The sequence below is a fragment of the Mesocricetus auratus genome, unplaced genomic scaffold (genome assembly GCF_017639785.1).
Source record: "Mesocricetus auratus isolate SY011 unplaced genomic scaffold, BCM_Maur_2.0 Super-Scaffold_6730, whole genome shotgun sequence".
Taxonomy (NCBI): domain Eukaryota; kingdom Metazoa; phylum Chordata; class Mammalia; order Rodentia; family Cricetidae; genus Mesocricetus; species Mesocricetus auratus.
The window spans coordinates 12,978,138-12,987,437 of NW_024429184.1; the positions used below are offsets into that span (position 1 = coordinate 12,978,138).

Genomic DNA, 9,300 nt, shown 5'->3' on the forward strand with positions numbered 1-9,300 from the left:
CTCCATCTCAGCAAGGGGAAACTGAGGATCGGGACCCGAGTCCCACCCAAAGCCTGCGGCTAGAGCGTGCGGGAGACGAGAGCGTGTGCACGCGGGACGGGATCCGAGCTGCGGGTGACGGGCGGCGCACAGGCGGGGCCTCCCCGTCCCGCCCCGCCCCGGCCCCGCCCGGCCCGGTCCCGCCCGCCGGGCTGCGCGGGGAGGCGGCGGCGCTGGGCGCGGGGACTCGGCGGGCGGCGCGAAGCGCGGAGCGGGAGCTGGAGCCGCCGCCGCCGCCGCCACCTGCGCGGCCGTCAACAAGGTAGGGCGGGACCGGGCCGGGCGGGACGCGCTGCGCCCGGGCTGTGCCTAGGCAGCGGGAGGGATGCTGCCCCGGCGCCACGGAGATCTATCTTCCAGCCCCCCGCACGACCTCACACAAAGCCCTGCCCCGCGCCGGTCCTCAGTTTCCCCAACCGGATAGCGGTGCGGCCGCCCCCTCAGCGGGTGACTAGTAACAGCCACCCCCGGGTTTGGGCTGCTGAGGCTAGGGGCTAGTCCTCACCGTGGCCCGCGCCTCCTGCCGCGGTGAGCGGCCCGCCCTGGGCGCGGCAGCCAGTCCCGACAGGCCCCGGTGTGGCCCTGGTGCCCCGTGGACCCGAGTCGTGATTATTCTTGTCCTGGCGGGATTACCCGCGGGGGCCTCAGCTTCCAGTGCCGGGAAACGGTGGAGGAGGAAGCATCCCCCTGTCCCTGCCGAGGCGACCTGGGCGCGCGGGTGGGGCGATCAGTGCCAGACCAGCCTCATCGCCTAGGGCTGGAGGAGGAGCCCCGCGCTGGCGGTGGCCAGATCTCAGCCACAGACCTGCCTGGACCCGAGCCTAGCAGACACCCACCTGCATTCAGGCAGTGGGGAAGGACGGCCTGGTTCGCGCCCTGGCCAGCTGCAGGAGCCCAGTTCTGTGTACCCGTCTGGTGGGACAGGGTTGGCTCTGCCACACTCGGATCTCAGAGAGTCCGCTTGCCGGGAGGGCAGTGGCCCTGGGGGCGGGGGCCAGAGCGCTTGTCTAAAAGGATGCAGTGGTTACTCGGTCTGTGAAGTCTTCTGCTGTTGGGGCTAGGACGTTCTGTGAGATGCCTCTGGATGAAGGTCTTGTGTGCGGTGGAGACCTCACTGGTCTGGACTGTGGCTGTAATTCCTGTTAGTGTCCTGTGGACAACATATGGCCCTTCTGTCCCAGAGCCTGCCCTTGTACTCATGGTCTCGGGCTTGTTCATAGCCGCTTGTGCCTTGGCGTGGGAATGTGCCTCACGCTGCCCTCACCTGACATCTCTGTGGCCTGTGCGGGGAGAGCAGGACCTGGGCCATCTCTGGGCCCATCTGCCTCATTTCCTGGTATCTGCCCCCAGTTAAGGAACAGTTTCGACGCCTGCTGATCTCCTATTTCCCTCCCCCTCATCCAAGGGCTTTCTTAGGGCTAAAAGAGGGGCTCCCCCTCCCCCAACCTCAGCATAGGTGGTGGACCCTGTGTCATCCTAAGTATGCAGTCAAAGGACTGGGTGGACTTTGGAGGGTGCAGTGGCATCCCAGCGCTGAAGCAGGGTGGCAGGGGCCCTGCCCCATGGCCCCCAGAGCTTCACTGCAAATGAGTGTTATTATCCTCCCATAAAGGAGACTAAGTATAAGTGTGGCTGCCAGAGCCCAGCACCGGCTTGAAGGCCTAAGTACTACCTGAGTCCCCTGTCATTGCACACGGGTGTGACCTGGGAGGTCACTGTGGATTGGATGGTGCATGGCCAAGGCAGGTTCTAGTTACTACAAAACTATCCTGTGCTTCTAGAATACACTATGGAGTTGTGGATTATCTGACCTGAAAGTCGTCTCCAGAAGCCATCTCGTCCAATCCCCTTATTTTATGGGCAGATAACACCTGCCCTTGAAGGGGATGGGACTGGGTGGGTGGTCACCCGGGAATCCTAATTCCCAGCATGCAGTGTTTAGATGCCGGTATCCAGCTCAGTGGGTAGAGTGTTTACCTAGCTACATGAAGCCGGTTCCATCCCAGAACCGAATAGACTGAGAATGGTGACGCGTGCTTGTATTTCCTCCACTTGGAGGCGGAGGAAGAAGGATCAAGAGTTCAAGACCATCCTCTTCTACAAATCAAGGTCTAGGACAGCCTCAGATATATGAGATGCTGGCTCCAATTTAAAGGGGGGGGTAGGAGTAAAAACATGTCATAAATGAAACAGCCTTATTGCTCTGTAAAAGCAGCAACATATAAATATAAAAGGTTAAAACTGTGCTGGCAAGGGTGCAAGAATTAGCCTGAGGTGTGTCTTTTTGTAGGGTAATCTATGAGATGTGTGTGCCTGCCCTTTACTCCCAGGCCTCTCCTCGGGGACTTTTCCCTAAGGAAGTCACCAGAGAGACATGTATGTATTGCTGTTATCCTGAAATTGCCTGACAGTGACCATGCTGAGGTTTCTGAAACATTTTACTTGAGAAGAAATAATGTCAAAAGTGTAAAGCTCCCACCGCCGCCCAGGAGATCAGGAAGAAAGATCCAGAGGCAAGGTGGCAGACACAGACCTGCCCCCTGTGTGACCTCAGGCCAGCCTTTCTCCTCCTGCCTCACTTTCTTCCTTGTGAAGTGGGTGTGGCCTTGGCGATGGCCTTGTCTGCACAGCTCAGCCGTGGAGCCTTCTACTGGAGGAGCAGAGGCTCTGGACATCCAGAGCTTGTGACACCCTCCTCCCCCCCGGAGATAAGTGTGCTCCCTCAGGGGGAGTTGCCAGCCCCCCCCCCCAAGGGCTAGTGCTTCCAGCTTTGCTCTTTTTAAATAGCTCTGACTGAAAACTTGAGGGGCCAGTCACAGGAGACCCCAGATGCTGCTGCTTTCCTTATGAGGCAGGGGCCGGCCCCTCAGGACAGGAGGGAAGCATGGGCCTGGAGATCTCACTCTTCCTCTGGATGCCTCCCAGGCCCTGCAAGATGCTTACACATTAGTTTAAGCCACTCCAGAAAGGCTACGTCCAACTTTTTAAAAAAATTTTTTACTTAACAAAAATAACCATTTTTGAGTGGTTCCACCTAAGTAACAAAGGATATAATTAAAGATGTAATTATGGTTCCTTACAATAAGTGAACTGTGGGGTGTGGTGGGGCCCTGGGAAGGGGTGATTAGAGTGGAAGTAAGGAGGCCTTCGGTCAGACAATAACTGTAAGGACACCCAGGACCGCTGTCTGGTGACTCCAGGCCTCTGTCCCCAGGGTTTCCCCGGTGTTTACCAGACACCTCCCCTGTAAATAAAACACCGGGAGATGCCCTGAAGGAGGAGTTTGCAGTCTGTCTGATGGGGCTGTGGAGGCAGAAGGTGACCAAGGATAGAGAACAGAGCAAACGGGAGGGAGGGAACAGTGTGGCCACCGGAAGGACTGCCGTTTCCGACAAGTCTCTGCAGGACTCCCCAGGGTGACTTGGGCAAGCAGGGTTGGACTGTGGGGAGAGTCCCTGGAAAGGCCCTTCGTGGGCCGGAAGCAGGTAAAAGAGTGAAGGAGAGGGTAAGGGCAGAGGCCACGGTCCTGACTAGCTACAGCGCCCACTCCCAAGTGCTGTGTGGAATCCTACACATTAGTGAGGGAGGTACTATTTATTTATGCCTCTTTTTCAGTTAAAACAAAGCAAAACAAAAGCAAGAGGTTCAGAAAGGTTTAGAAACTTGCAGCTCTGTCTCGGGAAAGCCAAGGCTTCAGGCCCAATGCAGTGGGAGCCATGCAGGCTTTCCTGCCAACCTCCGGGAGCTTGTGTGATTTCCCCGGAGATTGCTGTGGTCTAGATGTCCCTGGAACCAGCACACCCAAGGTGATGGCAAGGAAGGGTGTGATTGGATCAGGGAGGCAGACACTTCTGATGAAGGCTCATGTCCCTGTAAAAGAGCTCCCCAGAGGCACGCCGACCAGCAGGCACCCTTCCCTGAACCCTGAAGCTGGCCCTCCCACACACTCCCAGCTTGCAGGCTTATCTTGGCTCCAGCAACTGCATTATGTGATTCACAAGCCACCAGTTCATGGCGTTTTGTTACCGGGACTCAGAGGTGGTTGTCACACGAGTCCAGACCTAGGTGAGGAGGGTGGGCCTGTGAGCTCGGGCTGGAGGAGCTGTTGATCTCCATGTCTGCAGGACAGTGGAGAGCCCAGCAGGAACCAACACACAGGCAGGAGAGGAGGGCATGCTGGCCCAGCTCCCTGCCTCTGCTCTCCTGTTGGCCCTGCCTATGCTCTAGGCAAGTAAAGGGTTCGCACTCACTAGCTCACTCCAGCCTTCTGAAGCCATCGGTGAGGGCCTGGGCAGGCCAGAGGGAGAGTAGTACCTGCTGTTTATCTTTCTCCATGTTTCCTGTGGTTTGGTTTTGACTTTTTGGAGACGATGTCTTACTCTGTATTCTAGGCTAGTCTTACACTCAGTACTGCTGCCCAGACTAGTCCTGGACTCACAGCAGTCCTCCTGCCTCAGCCTCCCCAGTGCTGGAATTGCAGGTGTAAGCCACCATGCCTGTATTCTCATTTTTAAATGGATCTATTTTGTTATAGGTAGATTGTGTCTCAATAAAGCTAATTTACAAAGAACATTTGCTTGGTTTTTCTGCTGTAGCTATTTGATGATGGTGGATAAAACATTAGAAATGGGGAAAAAGTAGAGGGGCTGGAGAGATGGCTCGGAGGTTAAGAGCACTGACTGCTCTTCCAGAGGTCCTGAGTTCAATTCCCAGCAACCACATGGTGGCTCACAACCATCTGTAATGAGATCTGGTGCCCTCTTCTGGTGTGTAGGCACACATGCAGACAGAACACTGTATATGTAATAAAAATAAGTAGATAAAATTTTTAAAAAGTTAAAAAAAGAAAAGGGGACAATAGAAAATTAATATCCCGTGTCCTCTTGTCCTGGATGATGAGTGTGAATGCTCTGAGGGGTTTCTTTCCTTTTGGACACTTCCATCCCCATTTTGCAGACGAGAGGCTGAGGCCCCCGTGTTGCCCAGGGCCGTGCTTTTGGACCACGTTCAGATCTGGACCGTTGTGAGTTTGAAGGCCCAGAGTGCAGGAACTGATGAGTCACCTCCACCACCCACCCACCCAGTCTGCTCCTAGCCGTGGACCAAGTGGGACCTTGCCCAAGGGTTCAGGAGACGGGGGTCTCATTCCAAAGAGAAATCAGGGCTGGGAGAACCTGTGTGGCATTCTCATGACAGCTGCTTCTAGCCTGGCCTTGGGCCCAGGGAGCTTGTAGAGATCTGGCAAGTGGCATGACCCTGTCCCCCAGGGAGTCCCGGCCACTCCAAGGAGGCCTGCGCCAGAGTCAAGTCCCTCATCCGTTGTTGGGAGGTGGCAGATGCAGGGGAAAGAAAGGGGCTTTGCCACAGCCACACTGCCCCACCCCTGAGGACTTTTCTCCTGCAACCTGCCTGTGTTCTCTCCAGCACTGGGCTAGGACATTCCGGCAGCCAACCACTGCCCAGGATGCAGCCGTCCAGCTCAGCCACTGGCTGCTCCTAGGCCAGGGTCTTTACGTGCCCATCTGCAAGGTGGTATGATGATGACATCACCACTGGCTTCGGGGACATGTGTGGCAAGTGCTTGCCAGGGCTTGGTATGTGTGTGCTCAACAGATGGACAGCTGCTGCAGTTGCCCCAGGGGGATGGCCAGGCTTTGCTCGCTCAGTCTCCTGCCAAGCTTGCCTCCCGAGCCTGAGCCAAAGGGAACAAGTGTAGGCTTCAGGTTGAGACCCAGAGTCCAAGGCTGGAGATAAAGGGCTCAGTGGAATGGAAGGAACACTCAGTGTAGGAAAGGGGGCTGGCCCCGGCAGGGTGGTGCTCCCCGGCAGGGTGGTGCTCCCCGGCACGGCGGTGCTCCCTAAACAGATCCCGTCCCTTTTTCTTTTTGCCTCAGTGCCCCCGTCAGGAAAATGAGAACTTTTTTTTTAACTGGTCGTAGTTGTCACCATCCCTGCAACCATCCACTCAGGTGCTTCTGAGTGTTTGGGGAAGGAAGGGTAAGTCAGAGTCAGCACCACCCTCAGTAGCTCATAGCCCCGGGGGAACCACGGTTACCATCGATAGCTGGGAACCAGGGATCCTCTCGCTGGGACTTCCAATCCAGCCTGAGCAGGGTGGGAGCCCAGGAAGACACCATGGAGAAGGATGGAGTCAGCGCCTACAAAGGTCAGACATGGGGTACCTCACCCACCTCTCCAGCCTCCGTTTCTTCCTTTATAAAACAGGAATGGCTGGGCTGGGATGTAGCTTAATTGACAGAGTGCTTATCTAGCATGTAGAAATCCAGTTTCCAGTATCCCATAGACCGGGTGTGGCAGCCATGTCCTAATCCCAGCACTTGGGAGATAGAAGCAGGAGACCCTTTAAGTCCAAGGCTGTATAGCAAGTCTGAGGCCAGCTTGGGATGCGTGAGAGTGTTTCAGAAACTGGAGGCTGCTGCTGAGTGCCTGCTGTGCCGAGTGTGCGGCTAGTGTGGAGCCCAGACCTCCAAGGATTTGGAGGTGCTCTGTGAACTGCACAGCACCAGGCTCCTCTCCGTCCTGAGCTCTGGAAATGCTTCCAGTCTGTCATGAAAGTCCTATGATCAAACCGGACAGGGAGAACCAGACAGACAGATGTCCACCACTGTCACACCGCATGATTGAAGCGTCCCAGAGCATGTCTTCTACAGTTCATTTGGAGGGGGCCCTGATGGCAGCTGTCACTCAGTCACACATCACAGCCCCTCTGGGGAAGAGAACCGTCTGTGCCAATAGGACCCATGAGGCCCAAAGTGCTGCCCCCACTAGTGAAAGCCCCCGAAACCTGCCCGAGCTATGGGGAGCTGCCCGGTACCGGGGTAGGGAGTCATGACATCATAATGAGGACCCGACTGCCAGAGAAAAGCCCAAGGTGGTATGCCATTGGGAAGAGAACAGTCCGGGGGCTGTCTTGCATTCAGATACGAAAAAAGAGCGCATGCGCATACATAAAAATAGAGAAACTTTCAAGCTAGGCTTGGTGGTGCAGACCATAATCCTAGACATATGGGAGGCTGAGACAGGGGGATTCCAGGTTGAAGCCTGCCTAGACATTTAGATTCTGTCTCCTGAAGTAAAGGAGGGGATGGCCAGTGCATCTCAGTGGTCGCGCATGGAGAAGTGATGGAGGCTGAAGGGAAGGAAGACTACTCAGACGTCTGTCTGGGGATCTGCGGTAAGGTGGTGTTTTGAACTTTCCAGCCATGTATACACTTTCCTGCAATAGTAGTTGTGCTGTCTGTATCTGTACCATGGGTTATGTGAGCAACGAGACCCGGTTGGCGTCCGCAGGCCAGAAGGTGAAGGTACCCTTCAGGTCAAGGGGGTGGGGCACATGGGGAGGCCTAGGTGCCGTTTCCAGGGATAGCTTCATGGAAACACCCAGAGGAGTGGTCTTGCATCTCTGTGGCTGCAGACACACTTGACATTGAAACAAGACTGCCCAAGACCAGTGCCCTGCAGGCAGGAGCGCAAGACCAGAGCCAGGAGGTAGGGGTCCTGCCACAAGTGGACCCTTTCTGAATGGGGCGGAGATAGCTGTCACAGATCTGGGGACACCGGGGTGGGCGGGGCATCAAGAACCCAGGATAATGCAGGGGCCCCATTCCCTGGACAGCACGGGATCTTGGTCTTTGTCCCTTGAGACATGGACCTTTGGCCGCTTTGCACGGTAAATAAAGGAGCTAAGCTACTATACTGGTTTGTTTGGGTTATTGAGACAGGGTTTTGCTATTTAGCCCTGGCAGATCTGCTACTTATTATATAGCCCATGCTAGCCTGGGCTCCTGGCAAGCCTCTTTCCTCAACTTCTGGAGTGCTGGTGTGTGCCACCATGCCCGACTCCCATCTAGACCTTTTTTTCCCGTGCGTGCATGCGCACGTGCATGTGTGTTCTGCCTACGTGAATATCTGTGCATGACTTTCATGCCTGGTACCTACAGAGGCTAGAAGGTGTTGCTGGAGTTACAAACAGTTTTGAGCCCCCGTGTGGGTACCGGGAATTGAGTCCTTAACCACTGAACCATCTCTTCAGCCCTGCATTTAGACTCTTTAGGTATATTCACCCCTCTCTAATCCTCATACAGCCTTGTGCTAAGTTAGCACAGCTGGATTAACTAACATCTGCGCACACTAGGTCCCACGTCTTCTACCTGGTCCAGAGCAGGCTTCCACACTTGGGGAAGGGGAACATGCCCACACTGAGGCAGTTCAGACAGCCCAGTGGGCTGGTCACTGATATTCTGGTAGTGGCCAGGGGTAATGGCAGGGAGGAATTTGGAGATCTTGGAGAGCTTCCTGGCTACCCACGAGCCTCACCCTTGCTCTAACCATGACCCGTAGTGGCTTGGCCAGTGGCCCACCTGGAGAAAAGCATGAAGATCTACTCTCCACACTCAGGGCTGGAGTCTCGCCCAGACTAGATCAACTGTTCACTCCCTGAATTGTTATTGTTTTCCCATTCTATTTTTGAGACAAGGTCTCACCGTGTAGCCCCAGCTAGCTTGGGACTTGCTATGTGGACCAGGCTGCCCTTGAACTCCGTAACCTGCCTACCTCTGCCTCCTAAATGTTGCGATTGAAGTCATGTAGTACCGTGCTTAGCTGTTTTTCTTTTTTGATGCTATTTTTTTCTTTTCCTTGTAAATAGTATTTTTCAATAGGGCCTTTGTTTCCATATCTACAGCCTTCTGGGTATGCAGTGTCTTATAGATGCTAAGTAAAGCAGACAGAACCAGACCTGGCCCTTGTGGATTCCTAGTGTAACGGTATCAGAGTCACTGTCCAGTCCCACAAAGCCTGAGGCAGGTGTGCGTCGAGGGAAGGGGAATAATGGAGTGGAGTGTGGTTAAGCCTGGGCTGGAAAACTGAGTGGTTTTCCTAAGGGAAGAGCTTTTGAGCTGGGGGTGCATGGGTACGAGTGGGGAATGGGCAAACTGGACGGGAGAAACAGCCGGGGCAAAGCCCCGGGGCAACAGGAAAGGAAGGAAAGGAGCATAGGAAGCTCAACTCCTGAGCAAGGTGGGGCTGGAGAGTGGGGTGGTTAGAGCCAGACCCTTCAAAAAGCCAAGGGCAGCAGGAACCATGAGGGCCTCGGGCCAGGTAACCTCAGCCTTTGGGAGGAAAGACCAGGAGCTCAAGGTCATCATTAGTTACATAGTAAGTTCAAGGCCAGCCTGAACTACAATTACAAGAAGGAGTCTCTCTCTCTCTCGCTCTCTCTCACACACGCACACACACGCA

General features: G+C 55.2%; 1 protein-coding gene across 1 annotated transcript in view; it reads left to right on the top strand.

The window, feature by feature from the left end:
- The first annotated feature begins 224 nt into the window (after nucleotides 1–224).
- The window catches only part of Coro2a (coronin 2A), a 52,025-nt gene continuing 42,949 nt past the window's right edge, over nucleotides 225–9,300 (top strand). Inside the window, exon 1 of the mRNA XM_040738703.1 lies at nucleotides 225–301. The gene's annotated coding sequence lies outside the window, so the exon portion shown is untranslated. The remainder of the gene's footprint in view (nucleotides 302–9,300) is intronic.